This window comes from Emydura macquarii, unplaced genomic scaffold, assembly GCF_026122565.2.
Source record: "Emydura macquarii macquarii isolate MOO-44397 ecotype Brisbane River unplaced genomic scaffold, CSIRO-AGI_Emac_v2 contig_719, whole genome shotgun sequence".
In the NCBI taxonomy this organism is placed as follows: Eukaryota; Metazoa; Chordata; order Testudines; family Chelidae; genus Emydura; species Emydura macquarii.
In genome coordinates, this window is record NW_027130856.1 from 2,671,893 (window position 1) to 2,685,683 (window position 13,791).

At 48.9% G+C, this 13,791-nt stretch overlaps 1 long non-coding RNA gene across 1 annotated transcript; it reads right to left on the bottom strand.

Annotated features, from left to right (window-relative positions):
• Window positions 1-5,825: 5,825 nt before the first annotated feature.
• Window positions 5,826-12,502, bottom strand: LOC137149281 (uncharacterized). The gene is made up of 2 exons (XR_010918715.1): window positions 12,143-12,502; window positions 5,826-6,904 (listed from the first exon to the last, which is right to left on the bottom strand). It is a non-coding gene; the product is annotated as an uncharacterized lncRNA (long non-coding RNA).
• Window positions 12,503-13,791: the final 1,289 nt, after the last annotated feature.

A 13,791-nucleotide genomic window follows, 5' to 3' on the forward strand; every position in this document is an offset into this window, starting at 1 on the left:
TGAGGTTAGTCCTGCTTTGAGCAGGGGGTTGGACTAGATGACCTCCTGAGGTCCCTTCCAACTCTAATATTCTATGATTCTATGATGATAAGTAGCAGAAGCGGGAGCAATGGTCCCACTGACGTAATTTTGCTGGGAAAAATTTCCTCCGCATCCCCTTTAGGGTCCTATTAAATTGCTCCAGCAGCCTGTCTATCAGGAGTGGTATACGGAGGTTCAGAGCTTCTTGAGTCCTAAGAGCCTACACACCTTAGACAGGAGACGGGATGTGAAACTGATCCTTTGATTGGGGAGGAGCTCTCCGGCTAGACCCAATCAGGTGAAGCTCTTTAAAAGCTCCTCCATGATGGTAAAAGCAGTGGCATTCTTTAGGGGGATTGCCTCAGGGAAACGTGTGGTGTAATCCATAACTACCAATATGTAACAGAATCCCGTGGTGCTCCTTTCCAGGGGTCCCGACCATGGGGAAAGGAACCAGCAGAGCCTTCGTCATTTCAGCCATGACCACCAGCTAGCAGTCGGGCCAGGAAGCAGGAATAGGCCCATACATTGCGGTAGATACCTGGCCAAAAATAAATAAATAAATAAAAATAAAATAAAATAAAATCAGGTTAGGACCTGGGCCAGGGACTTCTCATACCCTAGTTGGCCAGCAGCGGGAACATCATGGGCAAGGCATAACATGGCCCAGCAATGACACCGGGTGACCACCAGTTGGGACCAGGGTTCACGGGTTCGGGCATCCTGGTCAACCTGATACAGCCTATCTTGCCTAAGCTCAAACTGAGGCCAGTGCGTGGGCTGCTGGGGGTCGGCCATCATATCATTCACATAGGCCAGTTGTTCATATGCTCGGCTCAGCGTGGGGTCCTCCCTCTGGTCATGGCCAAAGTCAGTGGCTGGGTCTAGGCTAGATCCATCTCTCTATTCCCGAGTTAGTTTGTCCTCCTACTGGGTGTTTGGGACCACTCTCTGAGCTGAAAGGTTAGTTGAGCCTGGTTCCCCCTGCTTTGCTTTGGAACCATTGAGAGGCTCTCCTTCCAGGGCCAGCCATATCAAGGAGTCCTTAAGGCCCACCTTTCTTAGCAGCTGCAGGAATTCTGGCCAGTCCAATCCGAGGATCACAGGATATAGCAAGTCTGGGATCATGCCCACAACTATCATCCAGATCACACCATTGATCATTAGGGAGACCTGGACCACGGGGTAAGTTTTCATGTCTCCATATACACACCAGAGGCGAACTTGCCCTAGGAGTTGGTTGCCTGTTGAGACCAGTTGCCCTTGTATCATGGTTTGTCTGCACCCAGAGTCCACTAGGGCTTGCAGGGACCTCCTCTCGAGGTATATGGGGATTGTCACTTTCGTGGTCGGTCATGGACAGGCACGGCCCTCTCTGGTGTAGACTTCACTGAATGAGCAAGTCCTTGTTGGGCCCTGATGCTGTAGGAGTCCATGCTGGTTGTCACCACAACCGGGGCCTCCAGCAACCCAGAAGTCCTGCATCAGCCTGAGCACCACCTTCAAAGTGGTGGGCTTGTGTCGCAGGACCCAGGCTCTGCGCTTTGACCCAATTGCCGGAGGAGCAGCTGCTGTTCCTGAAGCCGAGTGTTCTGTTGCTTCCACCAGTTCTTGAAGAAAACTTGCACAACACTTTCAAAAGAAGAGCCGGGGAGCTTAAATTCGTAACTTTGCTAGATACTAAAAAGTCATGGACTGAATGGAGACACTAGGTTTGTCTTATTTATTACAACTGTCCATACTCCACTAACAATTCCTCCCAGCTTCTCCCTCCTCCCCCTTCCTTTCTCCGTATGACTGTTAATGGGCCACTTCACCTAGAATAGTTCCTTAGGCTTGAAATGTGTTAACAATGGATGCTAAACAATCTGTTCCATCTTGTATTTAGGTGTGATGCTCTGCATAAGTCTCACGGACTGAAAGAAGAGCTGTGTCAGCTTAAAGCTCGTCTGTCGTACCAACAGAAGTTGGTCCAGTAAGAGATATTACCTCACTCACTTTGTATCTCTAACCCCCTGGGACTGACATGGCTACAACATTCTGCATAGACCTAGAAAATGTTCTCTCTCATGTTGCACTAACACCTATACATACACAATTCTTTCAGCTTGCTAGTTTTCCTACAAAAGCAGAGACCACAATTAGTCCTGCAAGTCCTTCAGCATCTACACAGTTAAAACACGTTGGTCTTCTCCTGCTTACAGATGAGCTATTTGAAAGCTAGATGCCATTGTACTGAGCCTATTTAACTAAATCACCTTGGTGGAAATTTAAAGGGGCTATTGCCATTGAAATTCAAGTCAGTCACAATAACAAACAGATTTTAGTGTAAAGCTTTAATGATCATTGTCCTGTCAGTGGCTTTCACCTATTTTCTCCATGAAAAACTAACTAATGGTAGGCCTACAAAAATGTTAGTTCAGTACCCAAATTAGTGGCTTTAACAGTGTCCAATATGGCTGTAAACAAAAGCTATCCAGTAACCCAAGAGCCAAGATAGGAGGAACTTTTGGATGTATCTCATTCATAGTCTACTCAACTTTTGCACTCACGGGGGTTTGGCATTCTAATTTGAGGCTTGCATTCAGTTTATGCATTTATGAATGCAAAGTTCTTGCAGCCACTAAATTATCTTGAACCAGATTCTGATAACCATATCCTTGAAATCAATAGGGATAATCACAGAGTGAAGTACTACTCAGTGAAAGTAGAGAATCATAATCTGTACCCTTATAACACTTATGGTCAGATTCTGCCATCCTTACTCATCTTGTAATGTCACCTGTAGGTACTGCTGAGTAAGGATACCAGAATCTGGTCCTTAATCTAAATGTTCTCAGAAGATTTGCTTGAAGTCCTTTTTTAATACTTGGAAAAACAAAATAAAATCTGTTTATGGAACTAAAGAAATCTTTCTATTTCCATTTCAGCCCTAAATTGCAGACTAACTTATGACAAAGGGGAGGTGATACAGTCTTGTTCTAAAGAACTCTGAATCTCCTTGGCAATATGCCATGAAATTATATTAACTCAATATAATTACAGATTACTAGTGGCTTAACCCAGGCATTCTATCTCCCCAATTTTCCTCTCTTCTGCACACGACACTTCCTCCAGGTCTTGCTAAATTTCACTACGTACTGGTGAGCTGACCTGATGGAGAAAATAATTTACACTTTTCACAGTTAAGGCTATTATATGAAACCATGAGACTGAATGTGTCTTCATTCTTTTAGCTGTTCTGTATTTCAGTGACCACTGGCATAATGAGCTGAATGTGAATGGTTTTGTGTTTGGCTGTACTACACTCTCTGGAATAAATGAGATGGGGGAGGGAAATCCCAGACTATAGGCATCACATAACAGTACAAAAGAAATTAAAACTGCCATGGAGATGCATGTGATGAGACTTATTAATATCTGTACCTTAAAGTGCTTTGATCTCCTTGGGTAGTAGGAGCTGTAGAACATCCAAGTATTAATTAATTAATTATTATTATTATAGGGGGCTGGTAACACTGTCTCTGAGGCGACCCAACACTTCTGATTTTAAGACCCTGTTTTCTGTTGCTTATAACTTTACTAAACTGGAAACATTTGGGCCTTCACACATGCGCTTGCTTAGCAGCTAATATTTCTGACAATTCCATCCTCACTAAGTATGCTTGAGCCTCTCACAAGTCCAGTACAGCCCAGTTTGTCTGTGTGCCATCCCCGCAGCGGGACTGAGTATGCTCCAGCCCAGGCTATGGAGATTCCAAATGATTTTTTCTGTAATGGCTGCTGCTATCTGCTCCATGCGGAGATGAGATTATGCACCAGAACTGAAAGCCGTGATCCTGCCACTCCTATAACGTCAACGAGCCCCTGTGCTGATGCCGAGGCAGCATGGAAAGGGAAGCTGTCTCATTTGAATGCAGAGGGGAGAAAAACCAGAGCAGGAGAGAGATAAGGAGCAGATTGGGACAAGGAATCTGCTGAGACTGGGCCTGCAGAGAAACTATGATTGGCTGAGCAAGGAGACTGGGATTGGGATGAGAAGCCTGTGGAGTGGAGAATGAGAATGGGACTGGGACAAAGAGCCAGAGGTGGGAAGAGAGAGAGGACTGCGACCTGAAGGAACAGACAAAGCAGAAGATGTCAAGCTTGGGAGAAATTGGTGGAAGACCCTATGCCCACTAGAATATACTTCTCCAGAGCCTAGACTAGAACCCAAGTCTCTTAAGTCTCACTATCCCTCAATTGTCCATAAACATCTGTGAAACTCACTGGCAAAATGTAAATTTAGGTCTCATCCCCTCTAATGCCAGTCCACATAGAGGATGACAACCTGCTATTGCTATTGCTAGTAGGTGCCCAACAACTGGCAGGGGTCAGTGTGGTGGCTCTAAAGCTGTCGATGAACCTTGTGGGTGTCACTATGATGCCACATCATGGAATTCGGTTTTTCCTGTTCATTTGGTTTTTTTTAAACTAGGAAATTAAACAAAAAAGGTACATTAAAGAACATTTTTAAGCATGCAAATTCAAGCATTCCAATGTTAGGTAGTTGGGTTTGTGATGACCAGAAGAACTGCATGGTCAATTGCTTGCTGGATGCAAAGGGTGCAGATCTCTTGAGACATCTAGACAGATGTGCAGTGCTGGGGAGGAGCCAGTGGTTGTGGTACATGTAGGTGCCAGTGACGGGAAAGAGTAGCAGAGAGGCCAAAGTTTAAAGGCCAGGACCTCCATGGTAGCATTCTTCCAGAAATGCTTCCAGTTCCACACCTGGGGACAGACAGACAGGCAGGACTGCAAGGTCTCAATGCATGGATGAGATGGTCCTGTTCAGAGGCAGCATATAGGTTTATTAGGAACGAGGGACCTTTGGGGAAAGGAGGAGCCTATACAGGAAAGATGGGCTCCACCTAAACCAATACATGCCAGCAATCTGGTTCTGTTCAATTAAAAAAGTTGAAGAGGAGTTTTTAAACTAAGGGCTGGAGGAAAGCTAACAGATGCAGAGGCGCATATGGTATGGACAGATGCATCCTTTGGGGAGGATTTTATTAAAGGGAATACTCGATGTGCTAGTAAAGAGAAGAGGATAGAAGTTGATAAAGTATAGGTAAGAACTGAGAGAAACAGTCACCTGAAAGAGTTCCCTTCAGTTACATCGCATGAAGGCAGATAACTAAATATTGACACATTTTATAAGTGATTATAAACAAATGCAAGAAATCTAAATACTAAGGGGTGAACGTGAGTGCCTGGTATTAAATGAGGATATTGAGATAATAGGCATCACAGAAATTTGCTGGAACAAAGACCATGAATGGGACAAAGTAATACTAGGACCCAAAATATATAGAAATGACACAGTAAGTTGTGCTGATGAGGGAGTGGCACTGTATGAAAGCAGAGTCAAATATAGTAAAAATCTTCAATGAATCAAATTGCACCATAGAATCTCTATATAGAAATCCCATGCTTGAATGAACAGAGGATAGCAGTAGGAATATAGTACACACCATCTGACCAGATTGTGATGGTGACTGAATTGCTCAGGAAATTAGGGAAGCTACAAAAAGAGAAAACCCAATAATAATGGGGGATTTCAAATATCTCCTGTGACAGGGTCAGGCCAGGTGGCTGCAGGAGAGTGGACCTATTGGGTTCTGGGAAGTGGGTGGGCAGCTGAAGGCTCCTCCCCAGCCTAAGAGGAGGAGCTAGTGAGCCCAGGACTCAACTAAGTACAGGGGACAACACACAGGAACAGGCATGAATGAAGGTCAAACGTATGAAACCTGAAGGGGACACCGAGCCGAGAACCCAGGACAGCACCCACTGCTCTTTAAAGGTGGGGGGAACAGGGAGCGGGGGCAGGGAGCCCACTGGGAGCACAGGAACCTTTGGGGCTCCTGACAGGGAGCTGAGAGCCCCTTCTCTCAGCTCCACACAGGGCCCCTCTTAGGTCAGTGGAGGCTCCCCTGATGAGGACATACCCCATTGACCTAAGGAGGGTAAAGTGGGTGTCAGACTCCATAATAATTACTGCAGTGGAGGCAAGTTGACCTATGCTAAGTCGACTTATTTTTCGAGTCGAGACAAGGCCTAACAGAAACTCCCAAGGGTTGGGGTGGGGCATGCAAGCCAACAGTAATGCCTATGGGACCAGGGTGAAAAACAAGGTGGGCAGCAAGGGGCGGGCAGGGCAGGCAGTGAGGGGAAAGGAGGCAATCTGCTGCAGGGAGGCCAGTGGGGCAAAGCAGAGGGTGGGGAGAGCCCATCAAGCAAAAGCAGCAGGGGAAGGAATGGCAAGTCTGAGGGAGAGGAGAAAGTGTGTGCACCTGTGTAGCAGAGTCCCTGTTTGCTGCTGCAACAGTTCCAGGTGAAAAGTGAAACGAGTGGCCAAGTTGAGGGGCAAAGAGTAGGTGCAGATGGTAGTTCAGGGTGGTGCAGGCAGGGGCGACGGTGGTGATGGGAGGTGGAGTAGATGGACTAGGGGGAGGGCTCAATGCGGCTCCCCCCTCTCCCCACAACAGTAACTAACACCACAGGAGCAGGGATGGAAAAAGTCCCAGTTCATCAACAAATCTCCTCCACAGTGTCCTGCAGCAGTCCTGCGTGCGTCTCCCGACAGTAGTTCGCCTCCTCGTCCTCCTCAAAGACAACAGCAGCAGCCAGCCAGCCAGGAGAGATCCCAACAATGGCAGAGGGGTCACTCACTTCCCTCCAGAAGGCAGGTCAGCAGTGGCCCCAAAACAGCAGCAGCATCCAGAGAGATCACTAGCCAGCAAGATAGCAAGCAGGGATGGGGAGGCATCTGGCTCAGATGGAGAGCTGTAGCAAACACAGGGATGTGAGGCAGGAAGGCACTGTAGTCCCAGCACCTCCACACCTGTAAGAGAGCAGTGGAAGGTAGGTCCATCAGGATCAGCAGGTCCCTTTTCCCTTGGTAGCTGAAAAGGGATTACTTCCTGTTAATTAGGGGACCTGGGGCCAATCAAGGACCTGCCTGGAGCCTGTTAAAAGCCTCTCCTTTAGCCATACAGGTGTGGGTGACAGGAGTAGAGCAGGTGCTGGCAAGGACCAGGAGGGTACAAAAGGAGGAGTGCTACACTGGGGGAGAGACCCCACCCAAGCAGGAGCTGAGGGACTTCAGACATGGAGGCTTCAGGAAAAAGACCCTGCCAGAGGGGTGACAGAATTGTGTGTTAGCCCCTCTGGGCATGGCAGTGCCAGGCAATCTGAGACTGAGACATTCCCCAGGCAAAGAGGCTTGAAGAGGCCCCAATCAAGCAGGGAGTGGACAGTGAGCCAAGAGGCCGTGGGTAGGGAAGCTAGTGGCACTCTTGAAATCAGCAGCACGAGGCTGCTACTTGTAGGATCCCTGAGTTGGGGCCCAGAGTAGAGGGTGGGGACTGGGCCCCATAACCAGGCCATTCGCCAGAGCGGCCAAAGCCCCAGCGAATTGGCGAAGGCCTAGCAGGCTGAGAGTCGGGAAAGGAGACCAGAGGGGAATGGCCAGTTTGAAAAACACAGTTTTACCCTCACCCACCTCTAGGGGGGGAAATTCTGAGGGATGAAGATATACCCTGGCCTGCTGCTAGTGGGAAGTGCTGGACCAGTTGAGGCAGGAAAGGCACTCTGCCACACCCCGTATTGATTGAGTACATGTTATCTGAGGATAGGACAGAGGTAGACACCAGTAATGACCGCTTGTTGGCACAGCTAGTCCTGGAACCCCCAAGAGAAGAAGCAATTCTTCATTTAGTTTGAAGTGGATCATAAGATCTGGTTCAAGAGATGAATATAGCTGACCTGGTCAGTAACAGCAATCCTAATGTAATTAAATTTAACATCCTTGGTGGTGGTGGTGGTGGGGGGGGGGGGGGGGGGGGGAATACCAAGGAAACCCATCACAATGGCATTTAACTTCAAAAAGGGGGGGGGGAATCTAATTTAAAAAGAAATTAAAAGGAACAGTCAGAACAGTGAAATGCCTGCATGGAAAATATTTTAAAATTCCATAATAGAGCCTCAACCTAAATGTGTACTGTTTAAATTAACACACACACACACACACACACACACACACACACACACACACACACACACACACCCCCCCCCCCCCCCCCCAATGGCTAAACAGCAGAGAAAGAAGTAGTTAGAAACAAAAAGGCAAAAATTGGAATTCAAATCCTACTGAGGAAAATAGAAAGGAAAATAAACTATGGCAAGTCAAGTGTAAAAGTGTAGGTAGGCAAGTCAAAAAAGAACCTGAAGAGGAACATGCAAAATACACAAAAACAAAAAGTTTCAAGTACATAAGAAGCAGGAAGCCTGCCAAACAATGTGGGGCCCCAGACAACTGAGGTGCTTAAGGAGCATTCAAGGAAGACAAGATCCTTGGAGAGAAGATAAATGAATTCTTTGCATCATTATTAACTGCAGAGGATGTAAGGGAGATCCCCATACCTGAGACATTCTCTTTAGGTGACAGATAGGAAGAACTGGCCCAAACTGCTGTGTCAGTGGAGGAAGTTTTGGAACAAACTGATAAACAGTAATAAGTCACCAAGACCAAATGGTATTCACCCAAAAGTGCTGAAGGATCTCAAATATGAAATTGCAGAATTACTAACTGTGGTATGTAAGCAGCAGTCAAAAAAACCCAACAATGTTAGGAACCATTAGGAAAAGGATAGATGAGACAGAAAATATCATAATACCACCATATAAACCCATGGTATGCCTACCGCTTGTAATATGGGTCCTGGTTGCCCCAGCTCCAAAAAGATATTAGAATTGGAAAAGGTATAGAGAAGGACAACAAAAAATGATTAAGGATATGGAACAGCTTCCTTATGAGGAGAGACTAAAAAGACAGATTGTTGAGCTTAGAAAATAGATGACCAAGGGGGGACGATATGATTGCAAACAATAAAATCATTAATGGTGTGGAGAAAAAGTAAATAGGGAAGTGTTATTTCCCCCTTCATATAACACAAGAATCAGGGATCACCCAATGAAATTATTAGTCAGCAAGTTTAAAACAAACATAAGGAAGTATTTCATCCAAAGCAGTCAGCCTGTGGACCTCATTACCAGGGAATGTTGTGAACTGGGTTAAAAAAAGAATTAGATAAGTTCCTAGAGGATAAGTCCATCAATGGCTGTTAGCCAAGGTGATCAGGGATACAACCACATGTTCTGAGTGTCCCTAAACTTCTGACTGGGCATACATGATGGGATAAATCACTCAGTAATTTCCCTGTTCTGTCCGTTCCCTCTGGAACATCTGGCACTGGCCACTGTCAGAGGACATGATAGTGGGTTGGATGGCCCATTGGTCTGACCTAGTATGGCTATTCTTATGTTATGTTTTAGGAAATGCCAGAGTAAAGGTTGCCAGTGCAACCTTAATTTAGTCCCCTTGTGCATTTGCTTATAGTAGTCTTTATTTACATGATCACATGTTTTTCACACAGGCCCCCTGCCTCATTCAGTGCACAGGATGGACCAACTCTGAGGATGAAGTATGGATGTGCAGTGAAGGAGGCTGTTTGTGGGACCCCGCCTCATTTGTTGCAGAAGTTGGAAGGTGTGTAGTGATTGATGCAGGGAACTGCAGGAAGAGAAAGGAGGAGGTCTCCTAGTTAAAACAGTTTAATACTGCCCTGGGAGAACTGGATTCTATCCTGCCTCTGCCACAGAGTTCCTGTGTGATTCTAGACAAATCACTTAAACCAAATTTTTCACAGGTGGTCACTAATTGTGTGTTCCCTGCTTTCTGGATACCCAGCATGAGACCCTGGAGTCTGATTTAAAGAAGTGCTGAGCGCCTGCAACTGCAGTTGAAGTTAATGGGAAGTGTGGTTTGAACATATAGCATGCTACATCATGCTAGGTATTCTGAAAATTCAGGTCCTATGTATTTCAAACGAGGCAACCAAAATTAGTGGATGTTTTTTACATTAATTTCTCTGACCCCAATCCACAAGGGTCACAACACCGAGCATCACAGCACCTAGAAAAATCCCATGAACAACTTGTGAGCCACAAAGTCTGTGTTAGGTGCCTAGGCTCGCTATCCATGAATGGTGAGAGCCAGGCACCCCATGCTATGAACCACAAAACCAGAAAGCTAGGTGGGGAGCCACTTAAGTTAGCCAATGAGACATGCTGACCACAGGGATGTGTGCTAAGCTCCACCCCATCTCAGAAATAGGTGCCCAAGTCTGGGCTGCAGGGAGGTGCCTAACTCTGCTTGTGATCCATGAACCAGGGAAAGTCAAATGCCTAAATTACATGCAGGGCCCGAAACAAAATAGACAGGGTGGGAGCAAGCCCTCCCTTATAATGTTTATACTACAGGATAGGTTACTCACCCAGGACATGGTAGTCCCCCTATTCAACTCCCCTGCCATCTCCCGGCCTTCCTGCTGAAGGGATTTGAACAGGGACCTGCTATTTCTTAGGTGAACACCCTAGGCACTAGTTTGTAGAGTCATTTTAACTCTTTCACTGGTCAATTAATATTTAATTATTCAGTTGTTTAATTAAAGTGGAACAACTCCAGTAGAGGCAAACCCACATTAGACTATTCCATGTGCAACCTTAGTTCTGGCATTTCTTAACTTCTGAGTGCTTGACTTTGCAACCTTAATAACCAGTGTAGTTTTGTGTGTGTAATTGTATATAAGGTCACTACTGTTAAGAACACTTTTATAAACTAATCTGGTGCAATAAAAGTAATTAATTTCATCCTCTGTGCCATTCTCTGTTTTGGAACTGACAAAATACAGGCCTCTTAATACAGATTTATAAATTATTAGATGTACAGACGGGAGTGTTGTCTAATAATTAAAACATAGAAGGTAGGTGTTAATACTTATGGGATATTCCCCTTTCTGCTACTGATTCATTGTGTGGCCTTTGTCATGTCATCTAATATTTGTACCGCAATTTATTCATCAGTAAAATACTTTATATAACACCTCCATAGACCTTCTCATTGTGCTTTACAAATGTAGTATAATCATCAAATGCAGGCAGTAAAGAGATTTTTTTCCATATATTAGGAATGTAGGAAGCTGCTGTGGCCTCCCCCGGAGACAGAGCCCGAGGGAGGGCACGAGCACCTCGACTGGGCAACACCAGGCCCAGCCACTTAGTCTGCCCAGCAACAAAGGACCCAGGCTGTGATAGGACTGCCCAGTCAGCCCAATCAGTGGCAGCGCCCCGACAGGAAGGGGAAATATAAAAGCCCGGCCCCTGAGCTCAGTCAGGGAGAGACTGCTGCTGGAGACAGACATGCTGCCCTGCCAGCAGAGGCCTAGGCTGGAGCTGAGCTGCTAGCCAGCCCTGGAGACTGGGTAGGGCCTTCGCGGAGCTGGACCGGGCAACCCGGCCAGAAAGACTGGGCTGAGGTACCCTGACCTCAAGACTGATCCCGGACACCGGGACTCCGGGACTGGGCCGAGACCCCAGAGCAACCCGAGTGGCAGGTACCCCCTGAGGCCGGACAGGATCTGGAGGAGCTGCCAGAAGCTGAGCCCCTCCCAGCGTGCAACAACCTAGAGGAGCTGCCCCTTGAAGAGGAGCTCCCTGCCCTACCACCTGTGGATGAGGTGGGACTGATGGGCCTACCTCAAGCAAACTACCCTCGCAGCACGGACAAGGCAGGTACTGGGGCCAGCGGGGAGGAAGTATCCCGGGGCAGCCATGACCTGTGGCTGAATCTGCGGTATAGTCGGTGTGTTGCGGCGGGAGCCCCGCTGACAGTGGCAGCTGCTACTAGGGCCCTAGGCTGGGATGCAGTGGAGACAGGTGGGCCTGCGTCGTCCTCCACTCCCCCCTTTTCCTAGCCACCCCGAGGAGAGTCTCTCTCTCGTGACCGCTCCTGGAGCCGTTGCCCTTGCTCGCTCACCCCGACTGAGGGCCTGGAGCGATGGACTGTGCGCTCACCCTGCCTGAGGGTAGAGCACTAGACTGCTCACTCGCCCAGTGTGAGCTATTTCCCCATGTATAGGAAGCCGCTGTGGCCTCCCCCGGAGATGGACCACCAACAAGGAACAAAAGGAATCCTAGCAATGTAACAACATGTGGTATCACAACCCCCCCTTGGTCTCACCTATTGGCAGCAGGTTCTTTTGTCAGTGGGGCCCGAGGTAACTCTGCCCCAACCTGGACAAGCCTTGTGTCTCTTCCCCTCAGCACCTCTCTTGTGGAGGGGTTGGCGCAGGCCTTATTCCAGGCCTGTGGAGTGTCTTTCAGCCCCCCAGGGGAGGGACAGGTCGGCCCAGTCAGTGTATATGACCCCAGGCCAGGGAGGTACTTGCTGTGGCTTCTTCTCAGGGCTGTAGAGGTGGTGGTAAAGCCCTGGAGAGTCAGAGATATGTCCATCCTTCCTGCAGGCTGGGGCCAGGATCTTTCCTTCTCTAGCCCTCTGGCTGCAGAGATGCACTATCTTCTAGTCCAGGACATTTTCTCCTTCAGCTGCCAAAACCTTCTAGCAGCTCCTTTGTCCCCCAGGGGAGGCAGGGTTTAAGTAGGCCTGGTGTAGCCCTTAATTGGATCCAGGTGTCTCTAATTGCCCTGCGGTAACCTCACCTCTGCCTGTAGGAAAAAGGGCCTTTAGTAGCTCACATACCTGCCTTAGTCTCCCCTTTTGGAGGGCTACTGGAGGTGCTTCCTGGGGACCCTGCCACTGTTACCAGTGTTCAGGGCCCTGCTGGTGCTTGGGGGGCCTGCCTGCCTGCCTGTCTGTCTGCCTGCCTGCTTCCACCCTGGCCAGAAGAGAGAGGGAGAGGGAGTGAGTAGCCCCTCCACCACCTCTGCTGCTACCACCACCACCTGCAGAAGGGCCTTTCCTTGCCAGCTGCTGTGAGTGCCCCTTCCCTGCTGCTGACCTCTCCTTTCCCCCCTGCTTGGGAGCACCTCTGCCTTTCCCCTTCTCTGCCCCTGCTTCCCCATAGCTGCTCCTGCCAACTGGCCCCTTCCCACCCCCCCTTTGCTGCCCCCCTTCCCCGTGGTTTGTTACTTGATTTGTTTGTCTGCTTGTCTGTTAATTTGCCCTGTCCTCCTTGCTTTGGCCTTCCTTCTGGTCAGTTTGTTTGCCCTGCCCCAGCCCCTGTGTTGGTTTGTTCCCTGCCCCGCCCTGCTTCAGCAGTTTTGCCCCTGAGCCTTCCTAGTCCTGCTTCAGCCCCACGCCTCCCCCTTCCCCTGCCCGCCGCTGCTTCCCCACTGCCCTGGCCACCGTGCTCCTGCCCCAGCAGTGCTCATGGCCCTCCTTTAATCAACCCCCCCACCTGTTTTTGTTGCCCCCTCTGCACACTGCTTCCTCCCCATCTCCCCCCCCAGTGTAGCTGGGTTTCCATCTGGGGCTGGTGAGTGCATCACCCTAGTACCCGCACCTGGTTTGGCCTCCCCATCTTCTCCTGTGCTGGTGCCCTCCTCCCCTGCTCTCAGCCTAGCGGGGAGGAGCGGTTGCCCCCTCCTCCCCCTCCCAACCCCATCCCTCATCCTCCTCCCTTCCCTCTCCGCTCCCCTTCCCCTTCCTTCCCCATCTCCTACCCCCCCCCCCCCACACACACACACACACCAAACCTACTCCTACCCCCTCCCAGGATGGCAGGTGTGCCTGGGGCTGGGACCCCCTCCCTGGATGCCCCCGCCCCTCCCTCTCACCCCGACAATCCGTGCCTGCCCATGGTGCCTGGCCTCTCTACTGCTGCTGGGCCACCAGGCATCAAACCCGGGGCACCGGCGGTGGATGACTTG